We start from the raw sequence: 22300 nt of genomic DNA on the forward strand, positions 1-22300 counted from the left end.
AGCCTAGCTCTAGCATGCTATTCTAACATATTAGAATATCAAATACTGTATGGTATTTTGGGGTTTACTTACAGGCTCCGGCTGATCGTACCCTCTGCATCCTCCATCCTTTATTTTGAAAACCATATTTAAAACTTACTTTCTGAAAATCTCCTTGATTTGAGACTGGATTCACATGAGTGTTCCTACAATTCACTCAAACCAAGGCTCTGATATCAACTTGTAACATCCATAAAGTTTACACCAAATTTAAACTTTTTCGATCATAATTAAAAATGATGAGTTATGAATTAACTCTTTGATCGATTAGATCTTTGTAACAGGTAGGTGATGAACGTAAAACAGTAAACAAAACACAAGTATGAATCAAAATGTGTCGAATGATTAGATTACTCGATCCTCAGCAGAGCTCGACTAAGAACTTCCACTGTAGAGGATTCTAGGGTTACAAAATAAGAACGATGATATTCTGAACAATACTTTTCTAATCAATACTAATCATTTCCATCTAGAATGCATGCAAGCATCTATTTATATTAAACCCTACAAAACTCACGGATGGACAGGACCATACCGGAGATAAAAATGGACTAGCTAACGAGCCCAATAGACGCAACACTATACTGACCCTAACAATCCCCCCCTTTGCGTCAATTTGGAGCGAGACTATCGTTTCTTCTTGCTTGGGCCAGCAGCGGGAGCCTTCTGTACTGTATCAAACAGACGTGTGATAAGTGCAAGTATTGTCTGTCTGAAGCGAGTGTACCATTGAATCATATCATCAAAGTACTTGATATCATCCGTTGTGTTCTGCTTGCATCGATGGATGATCCCTAAAACGTGTTCCAAACAGGCAGTAGTGTAGAGATGTTTGTCTGACAAGGCGAAAAGACATTTCTGTCCTTCGTTCCTAGTAAACATGACGGAGTTTCTCTTTGGGTCAATCTTCCCCATCTACATCATGTTGAGATCACTAGCAGAGCCAACAAGAGATATGGTGGGCTTCTTCTTGAATACGCTCGCTATCTCCTGATCCATCAAAGCAACTTCCATGACATAGCATACAAGCATCCTCTTAAAGTGGTCGATGATCGGACCATATTCAGCTTCGTTTGTAAGAAGGATGTTGTGAAAGATAATCCAGTGATGGGGATTAAGGTTGGGCAGATCTGCAAGTGAGATGGCATGTTCGGTCTTGGCAGATCCCCGTAGTACCTTGAACCGAACGTTGGTGAAGTTGCCTTCCCTGAACGGCTTTAGGACCCGAACATTGATGATTTTCTGAGCGCTCCAAGTTTGGTATTGAGGTTGAGCTGCCCTCAGATAAAATTCAACTAAGTCCCGATCAACCTGTGGATGAGGATGGGGGAACTCAACAATGTTGTCAAAGGCATGAAAAACAAACGCCTTTCGGGTCAATGGCATATCGAACTGAGAGTCGACAGTGTTAGAACAATCTAAAGAGATCACAGGTTCTAGCCACAAGATACTTGGTGTTTCGATAGCCTCTTTAATCAGCTTCTCAAGAGTCCAAAGAGGAAAAAGAGTTTTCCTGCTCTCGAGAAGGTCGTGGGCTTCTTTCTGTCTTCTTTTGGCTTCTTCAGCCTCTCTAGCCACATGAGCACTAATGTCAGCCTCTTTATCTCGACCCTGTCGCTTCAAAAGGTCGGCAATTGTCTCCTTATCATCTCATCGCTCTCCTCAGCAATATTCTTGCCCTTGTCTTTTACACCGGAACCAGAGGCTTGGCCTACTGGAGGAGGTTCGGTTGCAGTTGAAGTAGGAGGAGGTTGAGACATATTCACTTTTTCTCCCCTTTGTTTCAAAATGGACACGAAATCAAGGAGCCCTTCAAGTTTGCTCAGTAGAGAGAGGGCGGGAGCAAGCTTCTCTGCAAGGTCACGCCTCACAGAATAATTGAGGATCGGGTCATGTGCTTCAAGGATGTTTGAGATAGCTGAGTGGACATCCGAAACACACGATTTAACCACCTCTCTTTTAGATCGAACAGAGTCAATCTCCTGTTGAGAGTTGGAGAGTTGAGTACTCTTGACCTTCAGAGCGGTAGTCTTCCTTGCGAGAGCATCCATGAGAGAGTTCTCAGCAGCTAAGTCTTCTTGAAGCTTAGAGAGATGCTCCTCAATGGTTGTTTTGAAAGCTGAGTTGTCATCAGAAATGGTTTGTCGAAGTGAAGCGAACGACTTCAGCTCTGATGCAACTGAGTTAGCCAGCTGGTTGACAATGGGTTCCAGCTTTGTTGAGGTGGCTTCAGCGGTTTCCTGTAAAGATTTTAACAAGGAAGAAGCATCAGTGAATAGTTTATCGACTTTTTCAGTCGCTGCCTCACATGCTTTGGTTGAGGCGTCTATGGTTGCAGTGGCAGAATCGATAGAAACTTGATGAGCTTTAGAGAAAGCCTCAACAATTTTCTGAATAGCAGCTTCACAAATGGAGGACTGAGATGTGGAAGATGAGGCGATGAGCGAATCGATTTTGTCATGTAGCTCCTTGAGATGCCTCTTTGTGATAGGAGCATCATCATCATCGTCACTCTGAACTTGAAACGGACTGTAATAGACCGAGTCAAAGGTCATGTCCTCCCCGCCAAGGAGTGGTTCGTCATCCTCTGATGCATGAGCAGGAGAAGATGGTGGTGGTGAAGCTGGATGCTCGGTAGTAGTAGTAGTTTCGGGTTGGGTGGTGTGGGTTCGGGTGCTGAGGTGGATGTTGGTGCGTCAGTATGAACCCCCGTATCAGATACGTTGGTTCTAACATCTGCAGTGGTGGTGGTGGTTGCTTCGGTAAATATAGGTGGTGGTACTGGGATGGAGGTAGGTGGTATTTGAGTGGTGGAGGTAATGGGGGGAATAGAAATAGGAATGGTAACTGGTGGAGTGGAGATAGGAGAAGTAGAGAAGTGAACTTCAGGGGTTGGAGATCTTGGTGGAGTATTACCACGAGGAGAGCCTTCAGAAGCAGAATTCTCTTCCTCAGATTCGCTTGAGGATGAAGCGATAATCAGTTTTCACCTCGGTTGGGTTTTTCTCCTCTTCTGTGGTGGAGATTGAGCAGCCTTAGTGGTTTTCCTTTTCTTAGGAGATGGGCCTTTTGCTCCCTTTGCAACCTGCTTGCCCTTATCAACTTTCTTTCCTCTGGGGGCAGACTTGTCAGCATCATGAATCGACTTCAGCATTTCCGGAGTAAGGTCTCTCGGACCAGATCGTCGGAACTCCTTGTACGTTTGAATGATCCAGCTGTCGGCAGGAACATCACCATACATTGTTTCAGGGATAGACCCGTTGAAGGAAAATTTTGATGCGTCAGAAACAATGATCTTCGTGGTATGGAAAGTACCAATCGAAGACATTGGAGCACCAGCGACAATGGGGACGTGGTACTTGTCCATCACCCATTTCGTGACAATAGTCCAGAACCTGGCATAAGAGATCTCTGAGTGTCGAGAGGTAGAAGAGAGACTCTGAATGAGTTGTTGCCATAGGACCGACCCGTAGTCCATGTTGATGCCATTGTAGATCCCGTACATGATTGATAGGAACTGACGACTTGCCCCATCGGATCCAGCACTTCTTTCAGATAAGCCCTTGAAAAGCACAGTGAACTTCCCATTCCACTGAGGGGGCAGGCACGATTTCTTGAATTTCGTAACCGTAGTGAGCACCTCAGTGTACCCCATGTTGTAGAACATGTTGAACAGATGACCCATCGGAATGGTTTCAGGATTAACCCTCGAAGAATCAGGTTCAAACCCTAACAGTGTACAAAACCTTTTCTTGGAAATCGACGCCTTGTGCTCGAAGACATCGAACAAAATCCTGTCGACGACCTTGTCGTAGTGAGCCGTGGCAAAAATCTGTGACAGGAACTCCATTGGAACAACTTCAGCCCTGGTAAGAGCAGGAGCGATTGGCGAGAACTTCAGGCATTCAATGATGGGAAACATGAAAGCGTCATATGCCTGAGGAGTAGGATCAATGATCAAACTCTGCTGAGGAAGAATAGGCAGGATGTGAGAGGTCGCGTGAACTGATGAAGAATTCGCCATTGTTGAGAGGAAGGTGGGAGAGATGATGAACAGTAGAGTTTGGAGGAATTTCTTGCTCTCTGGAAATATAGGTGCAGTAAAGAGGTAAACGATGGTTTACATTGCCTTTTATACTGTGGGTAGAGGAGAGCGAAGAATCTTTCCCAAATCTTCGATTGAAAAACGAAGGGTTTTTCGGAGGCGACTGACGCGTGACAGTTGGGGTTGCCGATGAGCACGCAGGGGAGAGAGTGTCAGTCCCTAATCACACGCCTTCCCATCAGGCGCCGTTTGGAGATGAAATGGTTCCTATTCACATGCTTTTCCTTTATGCGCCGTTTGAAATCAAATCAATTAGACTCCCGCCTGAGTCACCATGTCGTCATTAATTCCTTTAGAGTTTAACGACATCTTTAAAGTGAAATCCCCACGTGGATCAATATTAACCACAACCTTTTTATAACAACCAATCCAATTAAAATGCTTTGGAATTAATGAAACCAGAATTTTGAAAAATCTAAAAGATTTTCGTGCTAAGTGTGTAAAAGAAAAGAAATAAAGCAACACGTTTGAGGGATTATGTGATGTCAATAAAGACAAGAAATAATTGATCCCGGGCACGAATCTCTTCCTTAAAAGTCAAGAGAGACTTTAAAGTGTTTGTGTGGTTTCCCGTTGAATAACGATCAGACTCTTATTAAGAAGCGTTGAAAGGATTTTTTTATTTTTTTTTTATTTTTTTTTAATTAGGCTTATGTAGGTGGCTTTCGCTTCGATTCATAATTCATGATCTTGATATAAGATAGAAATCGAATGAAGTACTTGTGAGACCAGTGTAGTCTGTTGAACAAGTAGGTTGGAGATAATTTAAATAGCAAGGTAAACTAAGATATGTGAAATCTCAAAAAAAAAAAAAATTTAAAACAGGATCGCAAGGGAAGAAATGTTATTGGATTTAACAATTTCATAGGAATCAGTCAAAAGAAAAATAGAGATTTCATGTGGTACCCCCATGGATAAGTCCGTCAATTCATTAGTGAAAGCTAGAGCAAGTTAATTGTTCACCGTCAATGCATAGTAGGTATTGAATTGTGGGTTTCACGTAGCACGTAGTGACACGAAGCTAAGATCATGAACACAGAAATTGTGTAACCATAAACCTCAGTGGTAATATGGTAATGTCTGAGAGTCTCAAGGGTTACGTTTGTGAAGCGAATGAGATGGAGAATAGTAATGTAGATGGTGTAAAGAAACCCAAAGTACCTCTGCTATGAAAAATAGGGACTAAGCAGAAAATTCTTATCTCATGTGAGAAGAGAGTTAGGTAGCTCATGATTAGAATAAATGTGAGAGCCTAATTGGGAAGACAATGTTTGTTTGTACCAAGTCAGTAAGGCTTTTATTCAGAATTAGATGAGGCTTTGGACACATACAACAACATGCTTCTAGGGACACTTAGCTAGTAAAATAATTTACCCACAAAAAGATATACAAAAAGATAAAAGCCAAAATAAAAAATAAAAAATAATTTTGGAGTTTTTGAATTTACGAAAGAAAAAAAATATTTTTGGAATTTTTGATCGAAATAAATAAAAAAATGAATACAAAAATATGTTGGAACCGAACCCGAGCGTTCGGTCTATTTCGGTTGAGAAAAATTTGGAACCGAACCCGAGCGTTCGGTCTATTTTGGGTGAGAAAAATTTTGAAACCGAACCCGAACGTTTGGTCCATTTCGGTTGCCAAAAAAATAAAAAAGAAAAGAACTTTGACAATAAGATAAATGAATTTGGAAAAATAATACAAAAGATTTACAACCAAGGAAACTACCTTTGAGTGATAAGCGAAGATCAGATGATACAACCAAACCCGAGCGTTCGGTCTATTTCAGTACACCGAAGAAAGACCCGAACCTGAGCGTTCGATCCATTTCGGCATACAAGAGACCCGAACCCGAACGTTCGGTCTATTTCGCTTCTTACTTGTGATCTTGAGAGGTAATTTTTGGTACTGACTCCGATTCCATCATTCCTAGCCCTTGTAGAATTTTGTTGAAAGAAGCTTCAGGAAGAGCTTTGGTGAAGATGTCAGCCAGTTGATCAGTGGTTCGAACAAAATGAATTTCGACGTTCCCATCTTCCACATGATCCTTAATGAAGTGATACCTCAGTGCTATGCGCTTGGTCTTGGAGTGTTGCACTGGGTTATGACAGATCCTAATTGCACTCTCAGATTCGCAATATAGTGGGATCTTTTTCATATTGAGTCCATAGTCCCTGAGTTGGCTTTGGATCCAAATCACTTGAGATGTACATGAGGCAGCTGCGATGTATTCTGCTTCAGCTGTAGACAGAGATACACAAGTCTGTTTCTTTGATTGCCATCTAACCAACTTCCCGTCAAGGAATTGGCAGCCTCCAGTGGTGCTTTTCCTGTCTAGTCCACAACCTCCAAGGTTTGCATCTGAGTAGGCTTGAACGAAGAAACCTGAGTTTGATGGATACCATAAGCCGAGAGAGGTAGTTCGTTTTAGATACCGGAGTATGTTCTTCAGTGCAAGCATATGAGGTTCACGAGGATTCGCCTGAAATCTAGCACAGTAACAAACAGAAAACATTATATCAGGCCTGCTAGCAGTAAGGTACATTAAAGAACCGATCATCTGGCGATATAGCGTAATATCGACTTCTGGTTTATCCAAGGATGGAGTGAGCTTGGTGCCAAATGCCATTGGAACTTTAACCTTTGAGTCTCCCATCATGCCGAATTTGGCAAGGAGAGTCTTGGTGTAGGCTTCCTGGTTAATAAAGATGCCTTCGGGTCCCTGTCTAATATTTAAACCAAGGAAAAAGTTAATTGGACCCATTGAACTCATTTCGAATTTAGTCTCCATCAACTTTCTGAATTCGGCTGTTAAGCTAGGATTCGTTGAGCCAAAGATGATATCATCGACATAGATTTGAACAATCATAAGGTGGTTACCTTCCTTCTTACGAAAGAAGGTTGGGTCAACCGAACCTTGTTTTAATTTGGACATCTTTAAAAACTTGGTTAGCATTTCATACCAGGCCCGAGGTGCTTGTTTCAGCCCATAAACCGCTTTGTCCAGAATATAGCAGTGATTGGGGTACTTTTCATTGACGAATCCCGGAGGTTGCTCCACATACACCGTTTCTTCAAGTTCTCCATTTAGAAATGCGCACTTTACGTCCATTTGGTAGACCTCAAAGTTCTTGTGTGCAGCATAGGCAAGGAATATTCGAACAGATTCCAACCTAGCTACAGGAGCAAAAGTTTCCTCATAATCGATTCCTTCCTCCTGGCAGTATCCTTTCACCACTAGACGAGCTTTGTTTCTTATTACATTGCCTTCCTTGTCCATTTTATTTCTGAAGACCCATTTGAGACCAACAACCGAGGCATCTTTAGGAGTTGGAATGAGGCGCCAAACCTTATTTCTTTCGAACTCATTAAGTTCGTCTTGCATAGCTTGAACCCAATCAGAATGATCAAGAGCAGTGTTTACTGTCTTAGGTTCAACTTTTGAGACGAAAGAGTTAAACATGCAGAACTCTACTTTTGAGAATAAAGAAGTTTGTTTTGCCTTTAGTTGAGATCGGGTCAAGACCTTTTCAGAGACATTACCCACAACCTGTGAAACAGGATGATCTCTAGTCCATTTGACAAGAGGAGGGTAATTTGGATCATAGGATGGATCCAATTCAGCATTTACCATCTCTTCTAATTCAGATTGACTGTCATCGTCATAAAACATATCGGCATTCTCCCCCTCGAATGATGAGCTTTCAGGTGTGTCTTGACCTTCCGGTGCTACGGGAGTTTCGGGTGCATTTGAGCTTTCGGGAGCTACAGTACCTTCGGGTGCAGTAGAGCTTTCGGGTGCGGCTGGAGAAGAGTTCTCCCCCTCAACTTGTGAACTCGGCAGTTTTGAAGAAGATGGATTCTCCCCCTCAACTGAAGCACCGTGCTGAGAAGGTCCATTTGGAACTGATTCTCCTTCACCCAGTCGTTTGGCAGCGTCATCGACGATTTGCTTCAGATGGTCAACTTTGTTGTCTGCTGCATTGGCTTCTGAGAGAGTAGCCTTCTCTGGTTCATCGAATAACTCCACAAACTGCTCAAACAAATTTGCAATCGAGGCTGTGACTTGGCCTGTTTGAGAGAAAATTCTCCAACTGTTTCTTCCATGGCCTTCAGTTTCTTGAAGTAGCAGTCGTAAAAAGTCACATAATACGTTTCTTCAATCTTCCTCAAATGCTTGTTTAAAACCCGGTATGCTTTTGAAGTAAGAGAGTATCCCAGAAAAATCCCTTCATCGGCTTTAACATCGAACTTGTTACGATGTTCTTTAGAATTGAAGATAAAGCATCGTGAGCCGAATACATGGAAGAATTTGACGTTTGGCTTCCTGTTGTTGATGATCTCATAAGGAGTAAGAGTGAAACGCTTATTGAGATAGGACCTGTTCTGCGTAAACAAAGCTGCAGCAATAGCATCAGCCCATAAATATAGAGGTAGAGAAGCGAAACTTAGCATGGTTCGGGCCGCCTCACACAAAGATTGGTTTCGTCTTTCGACAATCCTGTTTTGTTGAGGGGTGTAGGGAGCTGAGAAGTTGTGACTGGTTCCTTTTTCTGCTAAAAAGTCTTCAAATTCTTTATTCTTGAACTCCAGCCCATTGTCGCTTCTGATGTTGCGAACGACTTTCCTCAGTTGCACTTGAACCTGCTTAATAAACATCTTTAGCTTGAGAGTTGCCTCAGATTTGTGATTCAAAAAGAACACCCATGTAAAACGTGAAAAGTCATCAATAATAACAAGAATATACTTGCTACCGCCAATGCTTTTGATAGAAGATGGACCACACAAGTCAATGTGAATTAACTCAAGTGGTTCAACGACTTTAGTGTTTATGATGGATGGGTGACTTTGACGACTCTGCTTCCCCATTTCGCACGCAGCACACAAATGTTCTCGATCAAACTTGAGCAATGGAAGACCCCATACATGACCTCCGATGACAAGTTTGTTGATATCTTTGAAGTTGAGATGAGAGAGTCTTCGGTGCCACAACCAGCTTTCGTCAGAATGTGCTTTGGATAATAGACAGATAGCTGGATTTCCTTTGATGGGTTTGAGATTGAGAGGAAACATTTCGCCTTTGCGCTCTGATTTGAGAATTACTCTTTTTGTTTTCTTCTCTATTATTTCCGAACCCTCATCATCAAACGAAACTTTAAGACCGGTACCTCCAACAAGCTGAGATACACTGATGAGGTTATACTGTAGTCCTTCAACGTATGCAACCTTTCTAATCGTGAAGTCTCCATTTGTTATCATCCCATAACCTTTAATCGTGCCATATGAGTTATTCCCGAACTTGACATTCCCGCCATTTGGAAGAGATCGAAATTCCCTCAGCTCTTCCTTCCTTCCTGTCATGTGACGTGAGCAGCCATTGTCAATATACCATTCTTCGTCGAACTACTCGTCACTGTTAACCTGCAAAAATCAAGCAGATTTAGGAACCCAAAGTTTCTTGGGTCCACGTGAGCCTTTCACAGGAACAGGAATAGTAAGAGAAATGTCAACAAGATATGTTCTTTTTATTAAAGTTGTTTCATCTTTCTTCTTAATAGTGAAAACTTTAATTTTGTTGGGATTTGTTACAGTCGGTTTGGATTCAGGTTCAGGCATTTGGGCCTTGGAATGCTTTTGATCATTCTTGACTGAGGAAACCTTCGATTTTCCTTTCAAATCTTATGAAGATTTTGGATTTTGAGTTTGAACAGAATTGGATTTAGAATGGGGTTGGGAAGAATTAGAATGAGAGAATTTAGACTGAGAAGTTTTCTTGACTTGAGGTTCTAAGTGACCCTTTTGTTTTTGGTCATTAGTGGGACCGAACCTAGAACCTTGGTAGCTTTTGCTCTCGGAACCGAACCTTTCCCTTCGGTTGTTATTCCTTTCAGAACTGAACCTCTCCTTTCGGTTGTTATTACTTACTTGCGGCCTGACAATACTTTTCTCTGATCTTGAGTTTTTGTCATGATAAGAGAAATGGGCGTTTTGAGATCGCCAAAACTGTTTTCGCTCTGAGAGATTCTTCTTGTATCTCAGATTCCTTTGCTGCTTCTGATCCTTCACTTGCTTCGGCTGTCGATGAATGTTGGCTTTTTGCTTTCGCTTCCTGTCAGCCGGTTCACTTTTAACAGATGATGTTTCGATTGTAGGAGTAACTTCTTCTACAGGAACTTCTTTTGCACCACTAGTACTTGGCACATCGAAGTTGTCAGGCTTGTTTAGAGGCTCTGGCACATATCTGCCTTTGGTTTTCCATGACGTCCGCTCTGACAGACCAACGGTTTCGTCAGCATTATCTATAGGAGCAGACCAGAAAAATTCATCACAACCATCTGCATTATCTTCGTTTACTATGGCGGTGAGTTCGGCTGTCTGATGTTCGGTTACTCCTGTGACCTTATACACCTGATTTGGTGTTGTTCTTACCTTTTGATACACAACAACTTTTTCTTCAAGAATCGGGGACTTATTTTGGGACAAACGAGCAAACTCCACAGAATTTTCAGAAATAAGATTTTTGTGGTTTTCGGGTTCGCTCTTGACAAACTCAGAATAGTTGACTTCAACCTCTACAGAAATTTCACTCATATCATCATCCTCATTGAGCTCAGACGCGTTTTCAACATCAATTTTATTTTCTGAGCTCAAGTTGGCATTCAACGAGTCAAACTTTTGTATGGTTTCGGTCCTTAGTTTCAGTTTATCGTTTTTCATCCAAAAGGTTTTTCAGCATGTCCTTATGGTCCTTGGACTTTATAAAAGATTCAATTTTGTCCAGACCATACATATAAGTCGGATTCACATCAACAGACGAAACTACACTTTCGCAATTATATGCTTCAACATCGATTTCATCCTCCTTAAACTCAAGGAAGGGCGAAATCATGCGATGAATTTTCTGCCCTATTTCACAGTTAAGATGAAGTTGAGTGATGTTAGCATAAAGACGTTTAGCAATTAAACAAAAAACATTTCTCTGTTTCAGAAGTTTTAAATTGTCTCTTTGTAAATAAATGTATTTGTCTTTGGATTTAATCAGCTCCGACTCCTTCAGCTCTATCCACATTCTCCGTTCCTCACTCTTGGATGACACCCTGCTTATTTGGTCAGTTAGGTTAGAATTGGTGACCCGTGTTTGAGTTAAACTACTATCTAGATTTGAGATTCTTGAATTTAAGCTTTTTATTTCTTTTTCATACGAATTTTGTGGGACTTTGAATGAAACAAAAACGGATTGTACCTTCTTGATCAATTCATCAAGCTCATTGATCTGCACACTGAGAGGTTTTGCTGTGAAGCATAGGTCCTCTCGCTCCTTGGTGTCTTCATTCCCACCATCCGTATTGTATCCCCTCATTTGAGATACATCTGTCACCATCAAACACTTCCCACCGCTTTCTTCACCTCTTGCAACGTATGCCTTTCCATGAGATGGCTTCCTGACCTCATCATCCTCTGAGTCGGTTGACCAGACCTGCATGCCACCGAACTCATCATCCGCTGCCGAACCCTGCACAATTAAAGCATTCATCGAAGGGTTAGTAGCAGCTTTCTTTTTCTTGATCTCTTCCAGCTTTTTCATCAACACGGCCTCTTCATCCTTTTCCTCATCCTTCTCTGCCATTTTCTTTAGGACACAGTATTTGGCATAGTGGTTCTTTCCTCCACAGTAGTAGCAGTTCACACCAGAATCACCTTCAACTTTCACCTCTTTCTTTGGTTCCTCTGTCTTCGGTTCCCCCCTAACCTTTTCAGAACTATAGCTTCCCTGCCAATTTCGGTTCTTATTGGTGGGGAACCTTTTTTTAATGAACCTCTTTGGATTCGACACCATCATTGCATAGTCTTCAGAAGTAAGATCATAGTCTTCTAAGTTGAGATCTTCATCTTCTACCACACTTTTGCTTTTGGACAGGAGGGCCAAGGACCCTAAACTAGAGACCACATTTTTCTCTTGCAAAACAATCTTTTCTTGGGATTTTAAAATCCCCACCAGCTTTGCCAACGAATAAGATTTAAATTGCTCACGAGCTTTAACAGTGGACACAATCGCTCTCCACTCGGATCTAAGGCCATTCAAAAAGGTTACTTTTTGTTCAATCAGCTTCCTTTCTATATCGTGTTTGATCATCTTGCTAAGAAGATGATTGAAGCGATCGAACGTCTGAGTAACAGTTTCATCAGAATTCTGCTTAAATTCACCAAACTCAGACAAATGCAAGGTCTGAATAGAATGCTCCAAATCCTCATCAGTGGAGTATAGCTCTTGCAGCCTATCCCAGATTTCTTTAGCGGTGCTGCATGAACTCACTAGCCTGAATGTATCTGATTGCAGAGCGAATCGAATCAGTCTCAATGCTTTAATGTTGCATTGAAACTTTTCCTTTTCGTCTTGAGCAACATCCTTTACGTCCTTTAACAGATCATTATACTCTTTTTGGGTTTTAATGATTTTTGATGTTCCTGAATGAGCAAATGGTCCAGAAACGATTGCTTCCCAAATAAGGTATCCATTGTCTTCCAATCCGATGACATAATCTTCAAAGTGATGTGCCCAGACTTCGTAATACTGGGTGTAAAGAATAGGAATCTTCGTCGTCGATCCAATGCTGTTAGAGATGTTGATGGGATTAGATTGTGACTCGTCCATGCTTGATCGTTTTAACCTGTTTGAAAGATTAGACTTGTAATATTTGATATTAGGGCAAAACAAATAAATGCTGAGTTATGTCAATAATGGAATGACGGCTCAATAAATATTAGTTAATGCGGAATAACCATAATCGCAAACTCTTTCACAGAAAAGATGTGTATGAATTACACAGCCTCCTGCTCTGATACCAATTGATGAGTTATGAATTAACTCTTCGATCGATTAGATCTTTGTAACAGGTAGGTGATGAACGTAAAACAGTAAACAAAACACAAGTATGAATCAAAATGTGTCGAATGATTAGATTACTCGATCCTCAGCAGAGCTCGACTAAGAACTTCCACTGTAGAGGATTCTTGGGTTACAAAATAAGAACGATGATATTCTGAACAATACTTTTCTAATCAATACTAATCATTTCCATCTAGAATGCATGCAAGCATCTATTTATATTAAATCCTACAAAACTCACGAATGGACAGGCCCATACCGAAGATAAACATGGACTAGCTAACGAGCCCAATAGACGCAACACTATACTGACCCTAACAAGAAATGAAATAGCAATGTTTACAAAAATGCTTTCAAATCAGTGTCCATCAGAGTTTCTTAAAATCATAACATAAGGATGAGGAGCGGTACTGTCACGCCTTCGCCTTGCCATGATCTCCTGAAGTACCTGAAACAATAAACTGAAACTGTAAGTCTGAGGGCTTAGTGAGCTACCCCTAAAATACTAATACCACACTAACAATGCCATATAGGTAACAATCAATCAATCAACATGCATACTCGCCATCGGCCTGACTGGACCGCCCTACTTGGCCTACAGTCTATCTGAATCTATCCCGAGCCTTCGGCATGACTGGTCCACCTCGTGGGCATGCAGTCTCCCCGGACCGCTCATAGGGTATGTTGGCCTTCAGCACAAAGCAGGACTGCCTCAACCCAACCAACAAGCAAATAACCATGTGCGCATAACTATCATATACTGGTATACACAAACATCAAACATATCTATCTCACTGATCATCAATCATAGAATTCTCTCGTAACTAGGGTACCGACCTAGCAGGTCACTAACATACCAATCCTTACGGATCATAAGAGCATAACATACTGTCTACCCTGAATCCGATCTAACAGATCATAACCACATGTAGCATACCATAACAATAACATCTAAAGGGCCGACCTTGGTGCCGTAGACCCTATCAATATAGTGAGGATAACTCACCTTGCAGATGTCGACTCGGAAGATAAACTCCAACTCTCGGATCACTTGACACAGGCTCCACCACCTATGATCATAGTACAATATACTCATAAGTCCTTAACCTTATAAGGTACTCCATAACCCACTAGTCAACCCCTGGTCAAAGTCAAAGTTCTCAGTCAAGGTCGACAGTCCATGTTGACCCCCAACTCGCAGAGTATCCTCGGCTACTCGTCAAGTTCCTTGAAGCCCATTCCATCTCGCCGAGTCGTCGGGGTGACTCGTCGAGTTCCTTCGATTCTTGTCCAAAATTTAAGGCCACTCGTCGAGTTCCCTCCTTGCAACTCGACGGATACACACACATACATATCTTAGGGAAAACTCATCTGACTCGCCGAGTGGTTCTTTAACTCGTCGAGTCTTATGGTAATCTTCATCGGACTCGCCGAGTTGTTCATCCAACTCATCGAGTTCACAACCATCTTCATGTGACTCATCGAGTTAACCTTGCGACTCGCCGAGTCCATTCAGTCCTTTTTCCATACAGACTTGTTTTGAGCCATGCAGCGGCTCCAAATCATAGATCCAAGCTTTTAGGGCATGCTTATCAAGTAAAGTTGCAAACTTTACGTGCATGCATGGCTATAAAGGCTCTAAATGCTTATTTTAGGTTCTTAATGGAGCTTCATGCTCAAGAGGGACCTCAATCATGAACAAAACTGTAACTTTAGGCTTCTAGAATCCAATGAGGGTCCAGATCTGAAGTTACAACCTCAGATCTAGCCCATAGCTCATCTTTCCAACTTAATATCTCACCAAAAACCCTAAAACTCAACCAATAGAAGAGATTCACAAGGAACAAGGCGATTTGGTTACCTCCAGAAGACGATAACTGAGATAAGTGTTGATTCCCACACTCTACTTGCTCCAATATCCCTCTCCCCCAAGCCTTCTCCCTCGAAAGATCCCCTTTTCAAGATTCAAACACACAATGGGCACACACATGCATATTAGGGTTTTAAAGAGCTCTCAAAGACTGTAAAGAGGCGAAAGGAGGCTGAGGCTCCTTTAAATAGAGGTGCAAACCCTGGGAGTTAGGGTTTCATCTGCCAGCTCCTACTTGCCGAGTCCCAATATGGACGCGTCGAGTAGGTCACTTAACACGCGATCCTACCCCGCTGCTACTCGATGAGTAGGTCAACCAACTCGTCGAGTAGATCTTAACCCAAAAAATCATATTTAAACAATACCTGAGAATCGGGGCGTTACAATTCACATGAGTGTTCCTCCAATTCACTCAAACCAAGGCTTTGATACCAACTTGTAACACCCAAAAATTTTAAGCGAAATTTAAACTCTTTCAACATAAAAACCAAATACGGTTTTTACAAAATGTTTTCAAAATATTATTCATCAGAGTGTCCTAGTAACAAAATCATAAGGATGAGGAGCGATACGGTCACGCCTTTTCCTTGCCACGATCTCATGATGTGCCCTAAACAATAAAATGAAACTGTAAGCCCGAGGGCTTAGTGAGCTACCCCCAAAATACCAATACTACACCAATAATACCATATCAATAACAGATAACAACAATATGCATATTGGGCCTTCAGCCTAACTGGAGCGCCTTGCAAGGCCTACAGTCTATCTGAATCTAATCCGAGCCTACGGTATGACTGGACCGCCATGCGGGGCCCACAGTGTATTCAGACCGCTCATTGGGTATGTTGGCCTTCAGCACAAAGAAAGACCGCCTCAACCCATCCATCATAAAATAACCATGTGCACATAAGTAACATATAATGCATATACAGATATCAGATATAACTATCTCATAGATCATCAGTCATATCAACCTCTCATAACCATAATACCGACCTAACTAGGTCACTAATATACCAATCCTAATGGATCATAAGAGCATTACAACATAATATCTATCCTAATACCGATCTAACAGATCATAATCACATGTATCATACTATAACTAGGATAACACCTAAAAGGTCTGGCCTTGGTGCCTTAAACCCTTTGATTTAGTGAGGATAACTCACCACACTAGCAGCTCGGGATGATACTGTCCACTCCTTCAGATATAGCTCCAACCACCTCGACTGTACCCATAAGTGGTCCACTCAATAATTACTCAAATTACCAAAATGCCCTTGGGGAGGCACAAGACACTCCCCGGTCAAGCTCATAGCTACTTGGTCCATAGTCAACATTCCATGCCGAATTAGTTGTTGAGTACAATTTTCCCTTTCATCAAGTCCCTTCTGGTCCAAGAATTACCGACTCGACTCGCCGAGTTCCTAACAAACTCGCCGAGTCGATATGCGACTCAGTGTTTGGAAACCCTACTAACTCACCGGGTCATCTCCCAGACCTCGCCGAGTCCAAGCGGGACCAATTTGGGCAAAACCCTCCTCGACTCGCCGAGTCATCTCACTGACTCGCCGAGTCCATATGAACACTCCCATAATCACGCGATTCTGAACTATCTCTTCGTTCCAAACAATAGATCTAGAACACTCCCATAATCAAACGATTCTGAACTATCTCTTCGTTCCAAACAATAGATCTAGGTCCCTAGAGTGCATTAGCAACGTAAAGTTGCAACCTTTACGTATTTGGATGACTAAAAATCCAAATCTAAGCTTGAAATGGAAATTTACTCATAAGCAAGGGTTCTTCCATGACCATATTAAGAACTTTATGAACTGAGGGCGCAAAGGAGGTTCAGATCTGAATTTTCAACTTCAGATCTAGCTCCCACACCATAACCCCTTCATGAAATGCTAAAGAAAGCCCTAATCTTTACACACGAAAGATTCTAGAAGAAAAGAGATCAAGGTAATAGCTTGTTACCTCCAAAAAGTGCCCAAACTAAAGTAGACTATGGATCCACATGAGTTCCTTGTTCCTAGCCTCTTGATCCACAAGCTTACTCCACAAAATAACTTTCCAAAGTTCCAAAACACTCACAAGGCTCACAAACACGGAGATTTAGGGTTTCTGGCTCTTAAGGGGTGATAGAGGACAGTGGGAGGCGCTAATGGTCCAATATATAGGGTGCAAAAACCCTAAAATTTAGGGTTTCCCCTGCCAGCACCTACTCGTCGAGTCCTCTTCCCGACTCGGCGAGTCAATCATTAAATGACGTGTCTCATTCCAATGATACTCGACGAGTCATAGCGTCGACTCATCGAGTAGGACTTAAAACATGAAATCTAAATTGGATATTAATGATACCTGACAGTTTGGATGTTACACTCCTCATAATCCTTAGTTGCTAGTCATGGGTGTGAACCACTAGAGGCATGATGGTTGTGGTGCTAGCTGCCAAAAGATTTGAAGAAGGATTCAAAGGTTGTTTATAATAACAATCTCCAAAGTAAGTTTCTTAACCTATTGATTTAGTTTTCATTAGAGAAGTTTTATAGGATGATAGTTCATAGTATGTTGCCTAAGCATGAAAGACATAGATCCTCCATTGGTTGGATGTGTCATAATCATTTGAATTGTTTGAAGGTTTTCCGCTTAGTGCATAGTTTTTTTAACCTATGTTTTCCATCAGTGGTATCAGAGCCTTATGGCTATCTTTCATGTATTTTCACATTAGTGAATTGTTCAAACAAAAGAAACATTTTTTTTTCGAAAAATCCCTACTCACGACGTGTGCATTATGTCTCACGACTTGAGCTCGGTTCAGATCCGAAAACTCTGAACTTATACGCCTAATCTAATTTAGTGTGATAATTATCTGCTATATTGACTTGTAAAATCATATTTTTCTGAATATATCATGATAATTGCCAAAAAAATTAGGAGATAAGTATTTGACTTGATTAATTATTTGGTGATTAATATGATTAATTTTAAGTGTTTAAATAATTAATTTGGATATTAATAGGAATTAATAATTAATGTCAAATATTACCGGGTTTATTTTAAATTTAAATTAAAAGTTTTAATTATCGAAATTTAAAATATATATTAGTATTTTTTGAAATTTTTTAAAAGATACACCCTTATACTATATGTAACATTAAAATGTAATATTGCTATATGTATAATACGAGTCAGTCGAACTGCTAGTACGCCTCATTCACAAAGCCGATCTATAAAGGGGGGGGGGGGTATAATAAAACTGTCTATAAAATGACGGTTGAATGGGTGTCCACTCTTACTCACCGCATCCTTGATTGGTGGAGGTTCATTAGCCGAACGAGTTTGATAGGAAAAATTAGTTCTCAATAATAACTACGATGGATTATAAAGTAACTAAACTTCTGTTTTTAATTCCCAATCTTAGTTACTTTAGGAAAAAAATGTGAATTTGTATGCTAACCCATGAAATTGCACATTGCACTTTATATGTCATTAGTGGAGCGTGTGTGGTTAACCGATACACTAACATGGACTAATAAAGAGTGGCAATGGGTGTCTCGTAAATTATCATTGATTAATGGAACGCTTGTGGCTAATCGACACATTAATATGAGATAATAAATGACATCGAGAATACCAAACTAATTTGCATGGTTATTCACATCTTGTTTGTGATCCTCGGTATCCCAGTCACAAATGGAAGAGCATAATCAGGATTAAACGTGCCATTGAAAAGTTTAATGAATCTCAAATGATCTAGGAATTTCATTGAAAACCTAATTCGTTAATTTTTTTTGATGGTGGAATTGGTAAATCGTCATTTACCTACCTTTATATAATTTACAATTATATTACGACATCCCTTTTATATGTTGTGAATTATTTAGTTGGATCCTAGCCTTGATATTTCATTTTGGGTGTTATATTGATGTATATTCTTATCTGACTAAAACTATCTTTCTTCTCTTTCAGATGTCTACTCCAAACAATGCTTCTGGTTCCTCCTCCTCCAACCACAACAACAACTTTTCGTTTCTTAACATCTGCTCGAGGGTGACATTAGATGGCACCAATTACAACGATTGGATATGCAACATAAAAATGTCTCTTCGATTTGAAGGCAAAGAGTACGTCCTTGAAAAAAACTCCTTGAAATATATGAAACAAAAGCTACTCCTAAAGAACCACATGAGTATAAGAAGCACTGTAATGATGCAACAACATTTGCTTACATCATGGTGGCGACTATGAATCCTGAGCTACAAAGGTTCTATGAGGATTGCTGGCCATAGGAAATGAACAAGGACTTCATGGAAATGTACCATCAACGATATTGTCAAGAAAAGTACGAGTAAGTAAAGTCCCTCATCACTAGTAAGATGAAAGATGGAGAGTTTGTTAGTAGCCATGTGCATAGGATGCAATGATATGTGGATCGCTTGTTGAAGCTGAATGTGAACTTTGATGAGGTATTGGCTATTGATATACTCTTTCACTTATTTCACAGTTGTTATGATCAATTTATCTTGAATTATCATTTGAACAACCAATAGCTCACATTGGATCAACTCCAGAACCTCCTGCGAATGGATAAAACGAGAATGAATGGAAACACTATTGCCTCTACTCATGCTCTTGCTCCAGTTTTGGCCATTGGGCAAGGAAAGGGAAAAAAGGAAAGGTCCTGTGAAGCAGAATTGGAAGGGAGAGTCCCAAGCTGGGACGTCAAGCAATGGTCCCAAGGGAAAGTCCAGTTCTAAAGCTCCCTTACCTCTGATCTCAAAGATGCCACTTGCTTCTACTGCCACGACAAAGGTCATTGGAAACGAAGCTACCCAAAGTACTTGATAGATGTTAATGATGGAAAGGTGATGCCAACCTCGACAAGTATTTACACTATCTTATCTAATAACTCATCATATTCTCATTCTTGGGTCCTTGATACAGGATGCGGTTTTTACATTTGTTCTGATTTGAAGGGGCAAAGAACAAGTGAGGATGTGGATCATGTAGTGATGAACTTGATCATGGGCAATAGGTGATCTTCACCTGTTACCAAGATTGGAGTTTATAGCTTAATGCTTAGTAGTGGGTTAGGTTTGGATTTGATAAATTGTTGCTACTCGTCAGAGATGACACAAAACATCATTTAATTTCATGCTTTATTTAAACGAGGTTTTAGATATTCTTTTAATGATGAGAATGGATCTATTTCTGCTTTTAAGAATATGTTTATTTTTTTTATTTTGAAGCTTTACCTTGTGATGGTGTATATGAAACTATGATGATTGTAGGCAATTTAGGTAATAGTGTTTTTGAAATTGATTCGTCTAACGGTATAGATAAAGCATGCTTGTTGCATTGTCGTCTTGGACATGTTAACAAGAAAGGCATCGCCTAACTCCAAAAGGATGGAATGTTGGAATCATTTGACTTAAGGTCAGATAATACATGCGAGTCTTGTTTACTAGGAAAGATGAAAAAATCACCTTTCACTGGTTCTTGTGAATGAGGTGAAGGATTGTTGGATCTCATACACACAGATGTGTGTTGACCCTTCAGATCCACCACAAGAGATGCGAATCGATTCTATGTGATATTCACTGATGATTATAGCAGATATGGCTATATTTGCTTAATCAAGCATAACTCAGGAACCTTTGAAAAGTTCAAATAGTTTAAACAAGAAGTCAAGAATCAATTGGGCAGAAAGATAATAATGCTTAGATCCGATAGAGGCGGTGGGTATCTTAGTATCGAATTCCTCAACTACCTCAAGGAATGTGTAATAGTTTCACAATTGACATCTCCTAGGAAACCACAAATTAATGGTGTGGCTAAGGGGCCTAAATGAACCTTGTTGGACATGGTTCGTTCCATGATGATTTGAGCTTCACTTCCAATCTCATTTTGGGGGCATGCCTTAGAGATTGCTGTCCACCTTCTTAATATTGTACCAACTATGAAGGTTGCCAAAACACCTCAGAGAAGTCCTTTGGATATTTGTTCAACAGACCTAGCGGGAACGTGGTCTTCGTAGCACAAAGGGGAGTCTTTCGCGAGAAAGAGCTCATATGCAAAGAGGTCAGTGGGAGTATAATTGATCTTGAAAAATTCAAGAGTCAAACAGTGAAGGAACCTCTGAAAATGCTAGGGCTCAACGTAAGGAAGAAATTTTAGTTGAACCAATTGACGAGTCTTTACCTCTTATTCGTTCTAGTAGAGTTAGAATGCCATCTAAGTTTTATGGTTTCCATATTACTACAGATGGTGATATGTTTATTAGTGATAATACACTAGTTAATTTGGATAACCCTTCTAACTACAAGGAAGCAATGGCGGGCCCTGATTCTACCAAGTGGAAAGAGGCAATGGACACCGAGATCAAGTCATTGTATGACAATCAAGTTTTGAATTTGGTTAACAATGTACCAGGTCATAAGACAGTTGGGTGCAAATGGATCATCAAGAAGAAGACCGACATGGATGGACAGGTACACACCTTCAAGGCTTGACTAGTTGCAAAGAGATTTACTCAAACCCCTGGGGTTGACTATGATGAGACCTTCTGACAAGTAGCTAAGATAAAATCTATTAGGGTAATGCTTTCCATAACTATGTTTCATGACTATGAAATTTGGCAGATGGATGTCAAGACCACTTTCCTTAATGGGAAATTGGATGAAGATGTTTACATGAGTCAGGCAGAAGGTTTTGTAGATTCTAAGTATCCGAATAGAGTGTGTAAGCTTGAGAAGTAAATCTATGGATTGAAACAAGCTTCTCGCAAATGGAATCTTTGTTTTGATGAAAAGGTCAAAGAGTTTGGATTCTCTAGAAGTGAAGATGAATCTTGTGTATATTTCAAGGATACTGGGAGTATTGTAACCTTCCTAGTATTGTATGTTGATGACATACTTCTTATAGGAAACGACATTCCAACTTTGCAAGAGGTTAAGTATTGGATTGGAAAGTGTTTTGCTATGAAGAATCTAGGAGAGGATGCCTATATTCTAGGGATAAGAATTTTGAGAGACTGGAGTAAAAGACTAATTAGACTTAGTCAAAGTATGTATTTAGAAAAGGTACTAAAATGTTTTAGTATGGAAAATTCCAAGAAATGAGAACTGCCTATATAGAGTAATACCAATCAAAGTAAGACTCAAAGCCCGAGTACTGATGCAGAGATAGCAGAAATGAGTAGAGTTCCATATGCTTCTGCTATTGGATCTATCATGTATGCTATGACATGTACTCGTCCTGATGTTGCTTTTGTTTTGAGCATGGTGAGTCGTTATCAGGGAAATCTAGGTAGAGCTCATTGGATAGCAGATAAGAATATTCTCAAGTATATGCGAAGACCTAAGGACTAGGTCCTTGTGATCGGTGG

This window comes from Lactuca sativa, chromosome 1 (assembly GCF_002870075.4).
Source record: "Lactuca sativa cultivar Salinas chromosome 1, Lsat_Salinas_v11, whole genome shotgun sequence".
Taxonomy (NCBI): domain Eukaryota; kingdom Viridiplantae; phylum Streptophyta; class Magnoliopsida; order Asterales; family Asteraceae; genus Lactuca; species Lactuca sativa.